General features: G+C 54.6%; 1 long non-coding RNA gene across 1 annotated transcript; it reads right to left on the reverse strand.

Moving 5' to 3' along the window:
- Window positions 1–1,971: 1,971 nt before the first annotated feature.
- On the reverse strand, window positions 1,972–10,047 carry LOC106015257 (uncharacterized). Its single transcript, XR_001187158.5, has 3 exons — window positions 9,609–10,047; window positions 4,697–4,875; window positions 1,972–4,601 (listed from the first exon to the last, which is right to left on the reverse strand). It is a non-coding gene; the product is annotated as an uncharacterized lncRNA (long non-coding RNA).
- Window positions 10,048–19,949: the final 9,902 nt, after the last annotated feature.

Genomic DNA, 19,949 nt, shown 5'->3' on the forward strand with positions numbered 1-19,949 from the left:
CCATTTTGCTGGTGGCCTCTCGCGCCCACACAACGGCGGATGACGGGGTGGAGAAGAGCAGGGGGCTGGGAGCTGTGCTTATCTCCAGGGCTCTCCCATATAATGTCCCTGTCCCTGGCACTGCCCTCCGAGCACTTCTGGGCCCTCAGACCTGCTGGAGACCAGATGCTGCTCTGGGGAATTGGCCAAATTTGTGTGCCTGTGTCAGCCTGCCAGGGAGAAATTGATAGATATCTCTGCCTCCTGACTCCCAGGCTGAGCATGCTAATTTATAGATTGGATCTGTCGCTCCTGATAAACGATATCTTACTTCCCTAATGCCGCCTTCAAATTGAGTTTTTAAGGCTAGGTCAGACAGGGAAACCAAAGGGTGACTCTGCTTTCTCTTTGCTTTGGCTCCGTTCTCTGTGGTTGGGCTGAAGTTGGCTTTTCAGGCTGGGGACAGAGCCAGGAGCTGTGGCTGATGCCATCCTCGGTGGCCAAGTGGCTGCCTCAAACCAGGCTCTGAAGCCCCACCTGCCTCCTCCAGGTGCTCACTTGGACCGAAATCCCTGAATCCAGTTTGGTCATGGCAGCCCCTGCAGGATGCTTGTCAGTATAGTTAGTAACACACGTTATTTATGGAGCAGCGACACCATTTCCCTGGAAATGAAAAAATCTCCCATCAACCAACAAAAAAAAACAAAAACAAAACCAAAAAAAACCAAAACCAAACAAATAATAATAATAAAAACCAGTCAATCCAGCAGAGAAGAGGCATTTCCCATAGGGTTGCTGAACGGGACAGTGGATGGGATGGTGATGGGATGCCCCATCATGAAGCACACACCAAAGATGCTCCAGCTTTGTTTCCCTCCTGCCTGTGTCCATCCCCGTATCTTGCAGCCTGGCTGAGCTGTGTGCTGGGGCAGGGGGTGGAGGGGGACCTGAGACCTCACTCAGCAGCCCCAGCTTGCCCAGGAGCACGGGACGACACCAGAAGGCTCCCAGCTTTCCCCCTGACCATGCCTGAAGCCAACAGAGAGCCCGCTGGCACTCCTCGGGGAAGAGCAGCAATTCCCTTTCTCTGCCTGTGCCAGGTCAGGTGTGCCGAGCATTAATCCCTCCAGGGGATGCGCCTGGATCAGCACAAACACAGCTTCTCCAGCAGCAGAGAGGAGCAGTTTCTGGAGCGCAGCCAGCGGCTCAGACCTGTACATATGTGAGCAGCTTTGTTCCTCCTCCGGGGAGCTGCCTAACAAAGTTGAGAGTTGGCCAAACACCCAGGATTAAGCATATCACTGCTCTAACCCTCCGGAGGTTAGGGGAGCAAAATGCACATGCGTGCGGACCCGTTCGGCTTGTCGTCATCGAGCCCTGGATATTTTCCTGTTACCCAAGAAAGGAACTTGCTGAAGCCGCCTCTTTATGCCCCGAGCACCACTGCAATAACCCAAAATAAACCAGGCCAGTGAATCCCTTCCAAAGGCAGTGAAAGCAGCAGCCGGAGTCGGGGCCCTTCCACTCACCTCCGCTGAGCTCTAACTCTGAAACCCAACGAAACATCCTCATTTCCCAACTTCCAGAAACCTCAGCAGCCCAAATTTCCCTGCACGACCATCGCAGCTGATTGAGACAGCAAATCCTGCGGCACATCGGAAACTGAGAACGACGGAGCTGGGAACAATAAACCGAATCTGAACTTCCAATTAAAGAAACACAGAGGAGACGGCTGCGATTCGATCCAGATTTAATTCAATCCAAGCTTCCCCCTTTCAAGGCTTGTTTTTTCCTCCCCCCATCCACTGCAACAAACCTTGTTGCCGAATTTAGGTCAGGCCTCACCCCCTGGGGCTGCTGAAACCCGGCTCCAGGCAAAGCCCTGGAGATTTCCTCTCCCCACCCCGATATCTGGCCAAATAAAAACTCCCCTGACAAAGCAGTGGCTTTGGTCCACCTGTGGCTATCAGCACTGCAGGCTGCGGGCAGCGAGAGGGCTGCCGGCTGTGCCCCAGTGCAGGGAGCAGGTTGTGATGGCAGAGCCGGGCTTTTGGGACAGTGAGCGGGGCTGGGTGAGCAAAGAGAGGTTCACCTGGGGGCTCGGACAACCCAAAATGATGTGGTGGGAGTGATGAGGCTGTGAGGGCGGTGGTTGGGGCCAAAACCGTGCTCTGTGGTGTGCAGGATGGAGCCTGTGGTGTACAGAGCACAGCCCCAGCCGCAAAACCAAAATGTGGGTGAGGAAGGGGGCACCACACCGTCCCCAAACCCCACAGCTCTGTTCCCTCCTCTCTGCCAGCTCCCATCCCCTCTCAGGAGGCCCCACGCTCCCGGTCTGACTCCCCCAGCACCACAGAGGTGCCCCCTCTACGGAAACCTCCTCTTTTTACCAATTATTTTATTTATTTTTTTCACCCAGGCCTTTGAAGATGGTTGTTGCCATGGAAACGTGCTTTAAAGCATGCCTTTTTCCTTCCCTTCATCTCCGGAGCCTCTGTTGCCATAACAGCCGCATCCCACCCCTCCCTGCTCCCCGACACGGGGCCAGCCCTGGCCCCACGGGTCCCCCATGGCACGGGGGTCCCCAAGACGCTGCCTCGTGCCACGCAGGGCAGGGGTGGCCGGCGAGGAGCGTGTCCCCTGGCCACGGAGCCGACAGCAGGGCACAGCACGGGAGGGGACGGCAGGGACACGCGGTGCCTGCCCACCGGTTGCGGCAGAGCCAAGGCTTAACTGAGAGCACATTGCTGGCTGCCGTCACCTCAATTAACGTGGCCCTGCTTGCTTTAGCAATTACCTGCCCGTGGCTCCCGGCCCGCTCTCGGATGGAGCTCTCCTGCCAGGAGTCACAGCTGATGAGCGCAAGCGGGGAGCAGGCAGGGAGGGCACCTTTGGGCAGCCTTGCCCAGATCCCACGCAGGCACCTCTCCTGCCTGCCTGGGCACAGGCTTGCTGCTGCCCCACGCTCCTGCTGCAGCTCCCCAGCAGGAAAAGTGTGGGTGACAGCAGCACTGATGTCCCCAATGCGTGGGGCTGCTGGGGAGCAGTGCTGGCAGCCACCAGGAGCAACGGAGCCACCAGTTAGGGACACGGAGGGTGAGCTGTGTGCTCTGAGCGCAGGGGAGGCTGGCTCCCAAACACCTCCTTGCCTGCTAAGCGGCCCTACATCAGCTGAAGGGTGAGCGCAAACAAAAGTCAAAGGGACCGACTTGTTCCAACGGAGAGAGAAATATTGCCTGCGCTCTCCAGAGGGCAGCAGCAGTGGAGATTGAAATGGTCACGATGCAATTTCCTTGAGACGCTGTTGGAAACTGCTACCAGGCTTTGCTTTAAACTAATCAGAGTCCTTTACATGGCATTAGGAGCTGCTCCACACCACTGCAAGGGCTGTGTCCTACCAGTGCTGAGTGTGCGGGCTGCGCCTGACAGGCCCGTGCTGGCACCAGATTGATGTCCTTCTTGTTCCCGATAAGGATCCGAAGCCTCCTCTGGGTCCCAGCAGCGATTCTTTTATCCTCCCTGATTGTGGCATCCGCGCTCCCGGTGTCCCCGGGGACGCATCAATCGCGGAGCTGCAGGCGCCGTGCTGCTATCGGCAGCGATGATGGAACAGCTACAGGAGCAGCTGTCATTTCTCCCTGTTTGCGTTTTGTTCTCGGGCTATCAGCGGGACGTTTTCCGCCAGACACCTATCAATCTGCCTGCCCGACGGAGGCTGTGTGGCTGAGGATGCCGGAGCCAAAGCCTGCCCTCTGCCGTGCTGCCTGGCACCAGCTGAGGGCACGGGGACCCCTCTGTGGTGCCAAAAAGCCAGATAACAACAGGCCCATGTCCCATGTAATGCCTCCCTATCCATCACTGAGCTCGTGGGCCGTACCTTGGCTCTTTGCTCAAAAACCTCAGGGCAAGGTGACCCAGCTGCTGCAGGCAGCACCGAAGCGAAGCACCCGCATCCTCCAGCTGCCCAGGGAGGATGCCTCAGCCCCGTTTGGTGCCCTGCTCGTCTCCGAGCAGGGGCTTCGTGCTTTGCAGATGGACCTGCTGCCACACCGAGAGCTGACTGAGCTGCTCAATGCCACACAGGGAACCCTTCGATGCTGTCCCTATGGCTGCGTCCTGCTCTCCTGACATGCCTGGGGTCCAGCTGCCCGCTCACCCGCACCTCCTCCAGCCCAGCCGGTGTTACAGCAGTGCTAATTAAACAAATACGTCTCAATTCTGATGAAGAACTATATGCAAATCTGTGCGATGCTTCGCAGCGGGATGCGTTTTAGCAGTCAGCTCTGCAGTCGCGTGCTCCTCCTCGGGGAGTGCCAGCTGCATGGTGAATGAGCCCGATCAGGGGCTGGAGCCTCCTGAGCCCCCCAGCCCTCGCTGCCTTCACACCCAGCCAGAAAAAGCTGTTCCTCTCTGCACAGGACCATGGGCTGGGGCAGGGGCTGGTTTCTCTTGGCATCTCCTTGACAGAGCCTGGCCTCTGCCTTGTGCAAAAGCAGGGGATCAGCCACTTCCTCGGTCAAACAGCTGGGCCCAAACCCCAGGTAGGAGGTGAGAGGTGAGCTCCAACATTCAGCTCCACCTGCAGTGCCCAGGGACACCCAGTCTTTGTTTTCCTCCATTCTCTGGTGGATGGGCAGAAAGAAGAGATTTTTTTTCCTATTTTTTTTTTTGGCCTGTTTATAGACTCAAAATAATTAGAAGCAGAAAGGTTTCTTACCTTTTTGCACGAAGATAAACTTCTCCAGAGACAGCCTTTGTGCATATTGAACACCGTTCTTGAAGCTTCCCCCGCTGCTCTCTGGGAGGCACTCGGCACGTGAGGCACATCAAAGGTAATGCAAAGCACCGCTGAGATGCTACAGGGGGTAGGAAGAACCACACCAATGACATTTTAATCTTGGAAAGAAAAAGTGGGAAAAAGTGCTTAAAATCCTTGCCCAAGAAGACAAAGTGTAAAAGGGTCTGGTTGGGGTACAGAGGGATGTTTTCCGGGGCCATTTTACCTCCTTACCAGGCCAAAACCTCCTCGAGCTCCCAGAGCTGCGAGGGATGTACAGAGCAGAGGTTCCCTTGGGCTTTTTCTGACCAGGCACCAAAATGAGCAGTCCTCTGAGGGTGGGGAGTGGGAAGCAGGAGCAGCGGGTGGGCTCCATCTCCTGCCCTCACCCCCTGGCCACGCTCCCTCAGAAATCCACCCCGCTCCTCCGCACACCTCGGCTAAGCGGCTGAACGTCCCGCCACAACCCATGCCGCGGCGCAATTAGTCAGTGCAAATGGGGATTTTAATTGCCCCAGTGATTTACGGCGCCCGGGCAGTATAATTAAAATTCATTCTCAGGCACAGGCAATGAGGCGTGCAGGAGCACCAGCTCCTTACTGGAGTGATTGAGGCGCCAGCTGCAGCCGGGAGGGCTCGCACCAGGCACCAGGTTGGTGTCCCCATGCCCACCTGTGTACGGGGATGTTGGTGTCCCCGTGCCCACCTGTGCACGGCACTGCCCTGACCCCAAGCATCCCGTGGGCAATGGTCCCTCTGCTGTCCGCAGGAGGCTGTGATGAAGCTTGGTGATTAACCATGCAGAGGGGGACTCAGCGCTGCGCTCTGCTGCCAGCCCTGCTCCCCATCGCTGCCTCTTTCTCCCTTCCTTCGCTGCGAGGAAGGAGCTTTGTCTCTTGCCAAATCCCCCGTCTGTGTTGGGGGATTGGGGTGAGCCAGGCGTAAAATGAAAATAAATCACTAATTCCTCCTAATAATGCCTGATTTCCTGATTTGATATCCCACATTAATTCTAATTACTCACCCAGAGTCAGGGCATTAATCAAGGCGTTAAAACTTCTCTTCGCTTAGCAACACGGAGCCGCCGGCAGCTGGCAGTCCCAGTGTGGGCTCTGCCTGTCCCCACCATGGCTGTGTTGTGCTGGGGGGCTTCGAGGAGACCCCAGACCCTCTGCCCCCTGCCCTGGGGTGCCTGCTCCCAGCCCAGTGCCCCTTTGCAGCCACCAGGCAGCACCAGCCCACGCTGGGGTCTGCCCGTGTCCATGAAAGGCAAACTCACTTGTTCGAGTTATGACGCAATTAACATTTCTTCTGATTATAATTTTTTTTTTTGGTGTTGAAAGGATTAATATTGCATTTATTCACTAGCTGATTAATTTTTTTTTTAAACTCATCAGTTGAATAAGCTTTAATTTGGATGGTAATTAACTGAAATATGTATAAACTCAGAATCTGCACTCGGTTTTATTAGCCTGCCTTACCTGTCCTCGATACAGGACAAAAAAGCACTCTCAACATGCACTCGTGTTTAAAAGCCCTACAATTTATGAAGGGCAGCATCAGACACAGTGAACGAGCTAGGCTCAGTAGCTCTGGCATCCTCACAGATTTTCAGGAGAGCGGACCTCACTCGGTTGGATGTCACTGCTAGGACAGAAATGGCAAGCAGCCTTTCTGCTTTTTCAGGTTCGCAGCTTCTCAAATTTGACTGAGCTCATCGTTGACAGCATTTTCTCTGCACTTCGAGAGCCCATTACCGTTGCCAAAATCTGTTTTTGTATTTCATTCCAGGTCTCAGATGCTTCCCGAGCTGTTGGCTTGGCATTAACTTTTGAGCAACAAGCACGCGTTTCGTGGGTACTGACACTTAGATGGCTTTAATAGCCTACAGGAAACTCATGCCTTGGCTTGGTGTTTTGAACCAAAAGAGTTAATTTTTAAGAGAAATATGGAGCTAGAATACTTTCAATTAGCAGCAGTATTTAAATATGTCCTGCTCCTGAGGTCCGGGCGCTCTCTGTGCTCTGAGCCAGAGAACAAAGCAGAGTCCTTCCACACTCAGAGCTAATTGGGCTTGGGGTCTGGCGGCCCCAAACCACGCTGACTTCTGCTCCCAGAGCTCACCCCTCTGAAGTTCTCCTTTAAAGGGAAACCAAACACTTATGGTAAGAAGAGGAGCAGAAAGCCACGCTGGGGGCAACGTGCACGTGGAGCCCAGCATCGGCATGTGCTGAGCCTCACCCCATTTCCCATCCCAATGGGGATGGGATGGCCGCTGGCCCCACAGCGATGCTCACAGCAGCAGCAGCTTTTAAACTAAAACCCCACCCTGGCACCTTTGGAGCTTACAGCCTGTCTGTGTGGGGATTGCTGCCTCGCCTTCTTGTTTCTCTCCTCCGTAAGCTGCAGGTCAGTGGTTTACAGCCTGGGGTCAATGCATCTTGAGGGTGCCGTGAGCTATTTCCCAGCCTTACTAAGAAAAGCGAGCCTCTCCACAGCCTTACAGCCGCTGTGCAGGAATTTGTGGCTCCATGGGAGTGTTTTTAGGAGGTGTACAGCTGGGATTACTCACAAAGCTCAAGACGAGATAGATGTGTTCACCCAGGAGGGTTTTACAGCCTCCATACTCAAACTCACCTTTATTCCCTGGCTAGTGCACAGAATTAATTACATTTCTGCAATGCTAGCATGACCCTATAGCAGCTGACTTGCCATCACCCAGCCCGGTCAGACAAATCCCTACCCTGAAGACCCTCACGACCTGCAGGACAGACTGTGCTCAGCCCCACCAGGCTACCCTGGTGCCAGAAGGGACAGGGAATTGGGCTGTGCCCAAACACCCCGTCCTCCCTCTGCCCGTGCAGCAGCACGCGAGCACTAACAGGGACTTCATTAACGTGCACGGCCTCCCCGTGCCATCTCCAGGTCTCTGCGTGCCACTAAATCATCTGGTTTGGAACAAATTCACTGGGAAGAACTACAGCAAGTCAAGCAGAGGTCTGGGACACAGGAACAATGGCCCATAAAGCAAACATGCAGCAGTGCGCTCAGCTGCCGGGGATGCTGCTGGCACATGTGGCTGGGAAGATTAATATGCACCGAGCAAGCAGGAGCAGGGAGGAAAGCTCGCAAGGTTCCTCTCATTAGCTCATCCTTCCAGCTGAGCTAATGACTCCCGAGTTTCACCCAGCCCTCTCTGCAGCTGCTATGGAGTGGCACCACAAGTTAGTGGAGAGCTGAGTGTGTGCATGTGATGGGGGGCTTCACATCCCCTCTGGACCCCCTTGGGGGAAGGCTCTGCTCCCAGGACACTGGGACTGGGTGTAGGGAGGCAGGAGGGGACACTGTGCCCTGCCACCGCTCCCTTTCTTCTACATGGGGACAGAGCAGGAGGGTCTGGTGCATCCCAAGCAGCAAAAGCAGGCAAAAAGGGAGCTTAGAGGAGATTGTACACAAGGAGCAGAGAAGTATGGGACACATGGGTAGTAACCCTGCATGCACAGCAAGACAACTGATGGCCCAGCAGGGGTGGCAGCATACCTGCAGCCAGCTCCCAGGGAAGACAAGGTCCCTGCTGAGGGACCCCATCCCCCTGGGGTGGACATTAGAGCCATACAAAGCAGAGCTGGGACAAGCGGACCGCTGCAGGAGGGCCTGGGATATCTGGCAGGGCAGCAGCCGGAGCAGAGCCAAGCAGGGAGGAAGGATTACTTCTGCGGAGGGCAGCTCGTGCCAAGGGTATTTTTTATCCTAATGATCACAGGCCAAACCCGAAGAAGGAGCTCAGTGGGAATAGGACTAATACATCAGCCTTGTAAGCTGTGGCAGCACGGGGCCGGATTCTGCTCCAGAGCAGCGTGGGACCGGGTCAGGAGCCTGGCTAGAAAATGATGGTGGAAAGCCTGGGGGGCTTGGCACAGAACTGGTGCAGCCGGGTGCCTGCACATGGCAGGAGGGGGCAAAAGCTAGCCCCTTACCTGTGCAGGAGAAATCAAGCTGGTGCCACAGGGATGCGCTGCCTGAAGGTCCGAGACTTCAGGGGCTCCCCAAAGCCAGCCAGCTTCATCAGCCCCATCCTGGTTTGTACTGATACCAAGGCTGGGATCCCTGGTGCTCAGCATCCTGCATCCCCGCTGCCTGCTGTTATTCCCTCCACGGGTGAGCTGCGAGCAGCCACTCTCCCATGCCCTTCTCTGATATTTTTCTCCGGCAGCCTCTCTCCCACCTTCTCCTCCTCCTTTATTCTTCAACTCAAGAGCCGAAATGAAAACACCTTCCCCAACAGCCCCTGACAACAGCGGGAGGGAAGCCAGCTGCATTCTACTGATTTGCAAAGAAAGAAATACAGAGAAACGTCTTGATAGCATCGTAGGGAAAAAAAAAAAAAAGAAGAAGAAAAAAAAAAGCGGATGCTGTGCTGCACTCAGCCGTCTCAGGAGACTGGGTCTCCGCTCCTCTGACTGTTTGAAGCCCGGCTCAGTCCCCAGGGATCTCAACAGCTCCAAAGCTGCTGCCGAGGAGCGAGAAAAAATCAGACGCGTTCTCTGCTGGCAAAGGCTTTCCCTGCAGAAATCAAAGGATGCTGCACAGGAGCAGCACACCGGGTACGGCCAAGGAACAGGAGGCTGAGGGGAGCTGAAGTGGCACTGCCTGGGAAGGCAGATACGTGGCTGCTGCCTAAGGTCTACAGGAATTTGATGGGAATTAACCTCCCTGGGGAATGGGGTATCTTCCTCTCCTCCCAAGTGAACTGGGTGAACTTGGGGTACTGGTGCAGGGCTGCTACCTTCTGAGTTGCTAGCATGCTGTCCTCCTGCCCACATTTGTCACGCGTGGTCTCCAGGCCACTCACCTCACCTCAAACAATCCCAGCAGAGAAGCACGAGGCCACCCCAAGGCAGATATCTTGAAGCCAAACGAGCACCAGTTTCAGTACACTGTCCCTTCACGCAGCCTGGAGCTGGTGCAGACAGAAGGAAGCAGGACACCCCTGGTGTCTCCAGGAGGAGGAAGAAGGGAGCTGTTCCCAGAGCCTGGGACAGGGCTCCCAGGGCTGCTCGTTGCATCAGGCGGCAGCAGGGCAAAGCTCCAGCACCTCTCCTTGCTGGAGCTGCAGGGAGAAGCAAGTTTATGAAGTTTACGGCATCTTTGGCAAGAGTTAATGCTAGAGGTTCTCCAAAGAGCTGCAGCAGCCAGCTACCACCACACACACGCTGCTACTGCATTTACAGGTGAGAGCAACAGGTTATCAGCCCTGTTCGTTAGCACCTCATTAGCTTTAAGGAACCTGCCCCCTCACTGTGGGCCTGGTTGTGCCTCCTCAAGGACATGGTTACACGGTTTGCTCCACAAGCAGCCCCATCAAGCTCAGCAAAAGCATTCCTACCTCATGAGGCCTTGTGGAGGCCTCCCATGGCAGCATGGCATGGAGCTGTGCACAAACACCCCCAGTGCAAACAGCCACCAGCGTCCTAAGCTGCTGAAACAACTAACTTAACTCTTGCTGTGAGGGCAAGAACACCTCACCAACACCACGCAGAGGTCTTTGCTCTTGGTTGCACCAGCTGCAGGGCTCGCTGTGCTGTTTTCTGAGAGATCCCATTACGTCGCCTTAAGATTCACTCAAAAGCTGCCGTTAAGACCTGTGTTTTAGACAAAACACAATTCTCTGCAGTGCTTTGATCCTCCTGTCACTCGTCTCTTTCTAAAGGGCTCAGGGTGTGTCTCTCCCTAAAGCCACACGCTCTCAGCCCCCACGGGCCTGCCGCAGCAGCTTCCCTTTGAGCCTGGGTTGCAGCCCTGCCACCGGGGAGCCCTGTAAGGACAGAGCTGGCTGCTGGTCCCAAAGTACCATCACTTTGCTAACAAAAAAGCCTCTCAGCACCCTCCTTCCCTCCAATTCTGCTCGACCAGCCAGGGCAGGGCTGCCAGTTCTCCCCAGTCCCATGCCCGGAGCCGCCCCAGTGCTGCCCTGCCCGCCGCTGTTGGTGTTTCTCAGCCTCTCGATTTTTCCAGCACCGATATTGCTTTTCCTGGTGTTGCCATAACAACTGGCGTTAAGAGCTTGTTGACATTGCCCCGTTGTACTAATTGCACAGTTCCCTGTCACCGTTACATGCCAGTTTATTTCTTTCCAAGGCCTGAAATTGCTTTCGGCCACCTTGTCCGCTCCCTCGCCACCTCCCCAGGCCTAGTTAGGGAGGTGGAGCGAGGGAACAAATGATCCCGAAACGCCCCAGGGAAGTGTCATTTAACCCATCCAGAGCAGCCAGGCGGCCACTCGGCTCCAGCTCAGGGACTTTCGGATGAGTTGCCTCCATTTGCTGCGTTGCACCTGCAGCAGAAGGAACATTTAGGGCTGAGTGTCGCAGCGTGCGAGGGCTGGGCTGGAGCTCCTGCAAGGCATCACGGCAGCCCCACAGGTCCCCATCCTCTGGGAATGGTTCCTGTCCCCTAGGTGGTGGTGGCACAAGGGTTTTGCTCCTCGCTCTGACAGAGGAAATGATTAGTGGGATTGATCGCATCGACCTGGTGGAGTTTTCAGAAGATGCTTGGGTCACCTTGCGGCTCTCATCTCAGCCCCTGGCAGCCTGGCTTCCTGCTCCCACCTGTGTTTCCCCATAAAACACGGTGGCCAGCAGAGCCACAGCCTCACAGTGACAAACACCCACGTGGAGCCTCCTCCCAGCCCCGCAGCACAGTCCCTGCTGTCCCCAGGGATGCTGGACGAGGGACAGGGACAGACCAGATGTATGGGAAGCTCCCAGCCTCTGCTGGGCACTCCTACCCCAGCAGCAAGGCTGCCCTGTTGTGTTCCTCGGTAATTTATCACCAAGACACTTACTTTATAAATATTAAATGAAGGGCTCCATAAATTTTTAACGCAGAAAATAAAACTGCATTTGGTGAAGGGAAAAGAAAAAAAAAAAAGCAAACCACAAAACAAACAAACCAACCATGCTCCTCACCCATTCCCGTTGTCTTCCTCTCTTTCCCTGGCCTTGCCAACGCCTTGCCATGGCTTTCTGCTGAACCTCCCACCCCTGTCCGTCTGGTCACGGGGAAGGAGGCAGCCAGGGGTGGCTGTGAAGGCTGCACAGCAGGGATCCTGGGCTGGCCAGGCAGCTGTTTTGGCCACGTCCCATAATGGGGAATGCTGCATGGGGGCACGGCACACAGCACAGCCCGGGAGCTGCAGAGACCTGCCTGTCCCTTGCTGCCAGCCCGCTGCAGTGAAGAGCACGGATGAATCATTAGGACAAGTGCTCCTACAGCCCAAGCACAAATGAGGGAAGATTGGACCTTAGGCAAATAACAGCTCTTTGCTCAAGTGCGCTACATTTCTGTGCTCAACCGCGGCTCCTCGTGCGAAGCCTGCCACAGGGGACACACTGCCCATCCCTGGGGTCCAGCATGCAGGAGGTGAGCAGCCTGGCCCCAAGGATCAATACCTCACAGTAACCCCTCAGCATCACCACGCTGTTTTCCCAGATGCTTTGTAGAAAAGCAAGTCAGCCAGAAAAACCTGATGCTGGACCCTGCTGCGGGTCCTCCCTGCACCCTTGGTGGGAGCTGCCCGCTCCCTGGCGGCTCTCTGCAAAGTGCAGATGCCAGCAAATCCTCGCTCCCGCAGTCATTAACTGCGGGGAGGCACCGAGCATCAGCAGATTTCTGGTAGGAGTGGATCGAGGGGACTTTCTCTCATCCGGATGGTGACAAAGAAGGCTCGGAGGGAGCTTTCTCCTTGCTGATGAGCGCCCAGAGCGACCTCGCGCCTTCCACCACAGACGGACATTGGCTTCGCAGCAGCCTCAGAAATACCTGCAGGAGTTTGTCGCTGCTTTGACAACTCCAGTGGTTTTGGATGATTTTTGTGAGCAGATGTGCCTGTGCTCAGCACATCCCCCTGCCCCCGGGTGCCCCTGCAGGGCCGTGTGGTGCTTAAGGACCAGCTCAGCACCATCCCCAGGTGGGGGCTGTGGGGATGCTCCGGCGGGGAGAGGAGGAATCCCCAGCTACCAATCCATGCAACAGAGCCAGGCATTAACCAAAACAGAAACTAATAAAAGTGATTTTAACAATAATAACGGCAACACAAGTTATTAAAGTCTACACTCAGCTGGGCGTGGGGCTTACTGAGTATTTTCCTGGCTTTTTGTCAGACTGTGGGATTGCCCCAGACACCGGGGCAGGGTGTATGACAAGGAGAGACAACGATCAATTTTTAATATTGCATATTTAAGCAGGCTTGGGCTCCAATCCATCATATCCCCTGGCTTTCCCTAAAATTAATCTTCAATAGCTTATCGAGAACTTCAGAAAATTAATATCCCAGCATTTCACCTTAGGGGAACAGCACTTTCTCTGGTTGAATATGCATGCAAGAGCAAAAAAAGAGCGCGATGAAGTGCCTGCCTGCAAGACTTCAGCTTCAAAAGAGTTTTTTTTATTTTTTTTTTTTTACGTTTAGCGGAGTCCCCCCCCTTCACTGGGCTCTCCGTTCTGCTGGAGGGAGCATCCTGGGAGGGTAAGATGGTTGCAGAGAGGACAAAACAATTCCCAGGCTGCTTCCTACACAGGACGCTTCACCTTCCTGTAACGGGGCCCCAAATGAATGAATCTGCCCTTTAACATCAGGCCACGGGAGCATGAAGGGGAACAGGAACAGGACGTTCCCCCGCTGTCTGATGCCAGGCAGCTGAACATCCACGCTCCCACTCCCAAATTCAGCGGGGGGAGGCTCCTGCTGGCAGCGGCCCCGACCCTAAAGGCAGGAGGGAGCCTCCGGTCGGGCAGGGCTCGCAGCACTGAGGCAGCACGCTGCCTGCCCCTGTGGGAACGGCTTGTTCATGAGTAAAAGTTTCATTTTTTTAGGGCCCAGAGGAGGGTGTGAGCCCTCCATGGGCTGGCAGCGACCCAGCGAGCTGCAGCAGCTCACCAGGAGGCAGCCCAACCTCTTCCCCGGCTGCAGAGCTGCCAAATTGGTGCCCAGGGAAACAAAGAGGGGATCAAACCCTCATTTTCTGTCCCTCCCCGGCAGACAGGAGAGGTCAGATTCTGGCAGATGCAGAGGGCTTTGCTCCAGATGCCACCAGGGAAAGCAGCTGCTGCTGGGCACATCCATGCCTCGGGGTCTGGGGATTCCCTGCACCTGTCTCAGCTGGGGGAGGGTGGAGAGCAAGGGGGGATTTTGAAGCCAGAGCTGTGCCAGGCAGGAACGGGGGAGGCAAGAGGGACAGGTGGCCGTGGGGAGCTGGGGGATGCCCAGCACCACTTCACCAGCTTCTCCATTAAACAGGCTCCGTGGCAATGGGATTAAGAGGTCAAGGAGCACGGGGACCACATCCCCGAGTGGATTATCGTCTGCAGGAGAATTAAATGGAGATTATCTCCAGCCTAGCAGGCACCGCTGGGGCTGGGCTGGTTCAATCTCCCCCTCCAGCAGCCCTGTGTCCCTGCAGGGGATGAGGGCTGTGTGTGGTGCTCCCCATGCCCCTCACCTTGAGAGCCCAAAGCAGGCTGCCCCGTCCCAGGACAGCACCAGTCGACACTGGGAAAACGATGCTGGAAGCAGTTGCTGATCCTCAGAAGGAGCAATTACGCATCTCCATGAAGAGAGCACTTATCATGATGTGTTCATCTTCCCTGACACCTCCCGTACCGTGCCCTGGCTGCGTTTTGCAAACACTAATTAATTAAGCCGCACACCTTTGTGAGGAGCTGTGGTGGGACTGCTGCCTGCCTGCTGCTGGGGGCTGGCTGCTCCATGCATCCCTGCAACCAGCCACTGTCCCCATGGGATGGATGCTCACAGGGGGCTCCAAAATGGGGACACCAAAGCCTGGCCTGGAAGCAGACATTGCGGCAGGTAACGAGAAATAAAAAAATGAGCCTGAGCGGGTTTCCACAGAGCAGATGGCTGGAGGTGTAAAAACAAAAGACAACAAGAAAACCTTCCCCCCAAAAACAAACAACAGATAGTTGGTAGCAAATGTTACACTGACAATAAAAATGAAGCCTCCAGGGGTAATTTGGGGAATTACAGATCAGTAAATTGCACATCTGTGTGCACCAAATTGATTGGAATGATAATTAAAACCAGAACATCTCATAATACAGCCCAGTGTGCGCATCTCTGAGGAAAATCATGTCTCACTAATCTCCTAGATTTCCTCGAACTTATCAGCCCAGCAGTGGATAAAGCACAACGAAGTGGCTATTTATTTAGGGCTCCTTTGACAAAAGATGGTGCAGGCAGCTGCTACGAAAGCCTATTAGCCGTGGGGCAAAAGACATCATCTTTCCCTGTACGAGAAACCGGCAAGGAACCCCAAAGCTGGGAAGGTAACTTGTCTGGTTTTATGGTGGCAAAAGATCAGCAGCAAAGTCAGGATCTGTGCCTGGCTCCTGCTGTGAGTTTATCAGTGGCTGGGATGGAGGAGCAGATGCAGGAGGTAGAAGTACCAGCTCGCTCAGGTGGTTCTCAGCCACGGGAGACGGCGAGGAGCTTTGGAGAGCCCTCCACGTGCCGCATGGATTGGTACCACGCTGGCAAACCGCATTAGTGCCAACAGATGCGGAGGAACGCGCTTTGTTGTGTAAAACCTGCGGTTTTGGTAAACCTGAGGGGGTTCCTGCAGCTCCTCCAGAGGGGCAGGGGCTGCTCCAGGGACAGCTCTGCCTGAGGGGGAGGCAGGAGGAGGCTGGCAGGGCAGAGTATTCCTCCAGCTCCCTGTGCTCCTGTCACATCTGTTTTTAATCTGAGCAAGAAGGAGCCCGCTCGTGCCCCTGCAGGGTGGCCCATACAAGTCTGTCTCTTGTATCTTTTAAGAGAGAAGGAACTCGTCCCCTCCGCTCCCCTCCTGGCTCCTCTCTCCGCATCCATCATCATTAGCAGCCATAAACGTCAGAGCCGCAGCCATTAGGCTGCTATTCCCAGATAAATAATGCTTTTCATATTTAATTTACAAGTGGCTGCAGAGCCTCTTTGGGGTGCACGGGGTTAATTAAGAGCCGAATTAGATAGAAATGCTTCTCCCCAGGGAAACTCAATTAAAGCCTTCTGGAAAAAAAATATAAATAAATAAAAAATAAGACATCGAGGCTGGGCACAACCTCTCCCTGAGCAGTGGGGCTGTACTGGCTGGTGGGAGAGGCTTCTCTGCTCCTCTCCTCACCATGCACATCTCCAGTTTGGGCAGCTCCCAGGATCAGGACAGAGGGAGCCAAAATTGAGAGCCCACGGCTTTCAGCGAGAGGTGCCAGGGAGGATGCTAATGGTTAATCCTCCCTCCTGCTGCACAAACAAGCTGCCAAATGCTCCCCAGGAAAGCTGGCTCCGAACAGGAGGTTTACCAAGACCTTGTTGTGTAAGTGAAGGAAGCTCCTGGCCTCCTCCTCCCAGACATCTGCTCACCAAACCGATGCTTGCTGCAAATCATAAGCTGCAAGCAGCCCTGTGCGAGCTAGATATCCTGCCTGTGTTGGTGTACGGGCAGCAACCCTGCCCCTTCCCGAGAGAAAGGGCTGAGGATGGAGCACCACTGTTGGAAGAAAAAAGCAAACAAAGAAAAAACACACAATGGAAGCCAACTAACCCTCTGGAGAAGGAAAGGAGATCTTTGGGGATGACAAGTGGATTTGTTTACATGGACTTTCTGCTCTGATCCCTCCCCAGCACGCTTCCATATCTGGCTTGCTAGACAGGATGGAAACTCAAAATTTTGAAGGTCTCAGAGTCAGGGCACAGCATCCTGTAAAGAGCTGTCAATCCAAGGAGGTGTTTGGTGGCCCTAATCTACAGCTCCTCCAGCTGAAACTCATTCAGCCCTCGTTTTACTCTGCTGTGCGTGTCCTTCAACAGCCAGGTGTGAGAACCACATGGTCTGGTGCCACCTCCATGGGGGGAAGGATTTGGTCCTTTCCTAACCCTCTCCTGCAGAGCTGCTGTCCTGCCAACAGTTCACTGAGACGGAGGAGGAGGAGGTGGAGGTGGAGGTGGTGTTAGGAGGTGGCTTGTGCTTATCCTCTCCCTTTGCTTTAAGGGAGAGATAAGGACAGGGGTACTTGGGGAGGAGAGCACTACTGAAGCTGGGCTTGTGATGCCAGCTGAGACGTTTCTCTGGTGCCAATAGCTCCTGATCCCTGGAGCTGTCCCACGGCCACTTCCCTGGCTCGATCCCTGCACAACACTGGTGAGACCCCACCTGAAAGCAGGGCAGCTGCTCCTTCATCTGAACATCACGTCATTCATTCTCCCTAATGCCAACCTTAGTTCTTGATGTCATTACCCACTGTGTCCATTTGGCACTTGATCATCCAGATGATTTGCGGAAGGACTCTACAACTCAAAAGCAAATGAGTTATAAAGTAGGCATGTGGTTTATTTCGGTGCCGGGTGCATGTGGGATAGCTCCCAAAGGCATACGCAACAATTCGCTCACTGGTGTTCTCTTTTAACCCCTAAAATATAAAATATGCATTAAGTTTCACAGGACATCTATGTATATTGATTTCCTAGCTCCACCTAGCCCCGCTTTGTAGGCTAATTATCTTATGAATCCTTCTGCGCTTGCATAGTACTCTCTGGTCGTCATCTGGGTGGCTGTTGGGATGAAGTAAGACGTCTTCATCGGAGCTGAACTTTCCATCTCGTCTCCTTGTGCATGCTCTCTGAGCCCTTGGTCCCAGTCTGAGCCATAAGGTTGGTTTGATCTGGTTCTCGGGGTCCCAGGGGCTCCTGTAATCTGGAGGCCTAAGCGCAGCACAGGCGCAGTGCATCACAAACGTAGCACACATTAAGCAATGAGTGTTGCCTACATATTAATTCTTAATCAATCGCTCTCTAATTTCTAACCCCATGTCTCACAGACCCATCAATTTACTCTTAACTGCGCCTTAATTTGATCATTACATTGTTCCACCTCTAGCTGGCTTCAAGGAGTCTGGTAGCAAATTTGCCCTGCAGCATGCTCCTCGTCTTAAGCATACATCTGTTTATTTGGCCTTTCCTTCAGCCCCAGGAGGCAGAGCACAGCACCGGGTCCTTGTCTGCTTGCAGCAGGAGGGACGGGAGCCAGGCTCCTGCTGCAGCCCCACCAAGGCCCCTCTCATGCTCTGCCAGCTGGCTGCGTGCGGCCCCTCACGGCATCTCTCGGTGCCCTAGCAGAGAGGGGGATGAGGAGAAAATCCATCTCTGGAAATCCTTTCAGCCCCTTCCTCCGGAGGCTGTAAGTCCTCATCTGCTTGAGGCCATCTGGACGAAGTTGTCCAAACACGGGCAGGCAGCTCAGGAGCCAGGGGAGTTGAGACAAAGGGGGGGCACGGCAGAAGAAACACTTGGCATCGTGCTTCTCCTCATTTAATTAGAGGAGAGCTAATGAAAGAGAGGAGCCTGTGTGCAGGAGGGCGCCGTCACCCCACTAGCTGATCTCCTCCGCACAGGAGCCAGAGGCAGAGGAACATTTAATCCTGCTGGCTGAGCACGGACAGAGGGAGACCCACGGGATTTCCCCGTGTGAGCTGTAGGACAAGCAGCCCTGGCAGCAGGATGAGCTGTCTTCCAGGCTCTAGCCTTCCCAAGGCACTGTCTGGAGCCAGGGGCCACCCGGGGACAACTCCCCCGGCCAGGCAGAGAAGTCCCAGCAAGGAGTCGCTGCAGAGCAGCTGCGGATATTGCCGGATTTGGGAGATTTAGCCAAAAATCCCCAGAGAGCTCCCCCTTTGCCTGGAAACAAGGCTATTGTGGGGCCCTCTTGCCAGAATACTTCTGAGGCTGCTCCCATGTATGCCGTGGCAATGAAGCTCCTGGCACCCAGGAGTGGCAAAGGTCTGCCCATGGGGACCGTCACCTTGCTCCCAGTGATGCCAGCACGGGTGACCTGTGCAAAGTGTCACCGCCTGCCCACGACCCGCCTGCCTTCAGAGCCCCTGCGCTCGCAGGGATAGCTATTAATGATGCTGCCTTTTGATATGCAAACGGAGTGCTCATTACGCCTCGCTCTCACCCCACATCCTCCGAGCTGTTAATTAAAGAGCGTGCAGCAGGCAGAAAATTATCACCGTCGCCTGCAAAATAAACCAGCGATGCTCGGGCGGCTGCACCCCCCCACACACCCAGCAGGACAGACAGACAGACAGAGACACGCTGCCCAGCAAACCCTGCAGCTCAGAAACCCTTTCACCAGCCCATGCCTCAGTGGGGAGCCCCTTCCCTTGTGCCCGATTTGCTGGGGCCAAATCGTGGCCGTGCCCCTACAGGAGAGCCTGAGGCTCTGGAGTCCCAACACAGGGCTCTGCCCCCTCCTTGCTCAACCAGATGTGCATGGCTAGACACGTTTCTTCCCCTTCTATTGTGTTTTGCAAGATTACAGGCTTGAGATGGACTCAAAAGCCACCAGCACACTTTGCAGAGGCACAGGAGGTACTGAGGATTGGGCCCCGCTGACCTGTTATCACAGAGGTGTTACCTAGGGGAAAAAGGCTTTGAAAGGACCAGAGGAATCACAGCTTCTCGTGGTATATGACATATGTCAAAAACCCTATTCTGATAAGTATATGGCTTAACGTGAGCTAGTAGCAATAGGTGCTACACATGTAAATACTTCACTGTGTGCTCAATGCATAACTACGCAGAAATATGAGCCACTTTGGATTAATATGCATTTAGTATAATGTACTGATATTTAGCCTATATTGAATTGCTGCATTTCCATGTGCGTGACAATATTAAATGTGTATCTATGTGCCTACCATCTCTTCCATACGCCAACCACCAGCAGATACTCAGATGCTGTTGATGATTTAGAGCTTTCAAAACCCTAAAGAAATATTCCCAAAGAAGCACCAGAGGGGTACGTGGTGGGGGGGGGGACCTGCAGGATCCCATTTGTGGCTCCCACGTGCCAAGAAGTTGTCCCTTCACATGCCTCAGCTCCTGGCTAAGGAGGGCTGGTTTCCCCACACAGCTCACAGACCTGGGAACTATTTGATGGCACTGTTTGAGGCCAATCAAGCAGTGGAAAAAAAGCCCACAGAGATGCCATGGTATGCTCAATCCTTGAGCGTTTCACGACCCAGCTGGATAAAGCTCCAAGCAAGGTGGTCTGACCCCAGGGCTGACCCTGCTTCCAGCAGGAGGTAGGACCTGAGGCCTCCTGAGGGTGGCAGGGAAGCCCTGCCTGCTCACACCAAG

This window comes from Anas platyrhynchos, chromosome 5 (genome assembly GCF_047663525.1).
Source record: "Anas platyrhynchos isolate ZD024472 breed Pekin duck chromosome 5, IASCAAS_PekinDuck_T2T, whole genome shotgun sequence".
Lineage (NCBI taxonomy): Eukaryota > Metazoa > Chordata > Aves > Anseriformes > Anatidae > Anas > Anas platyrhynchos.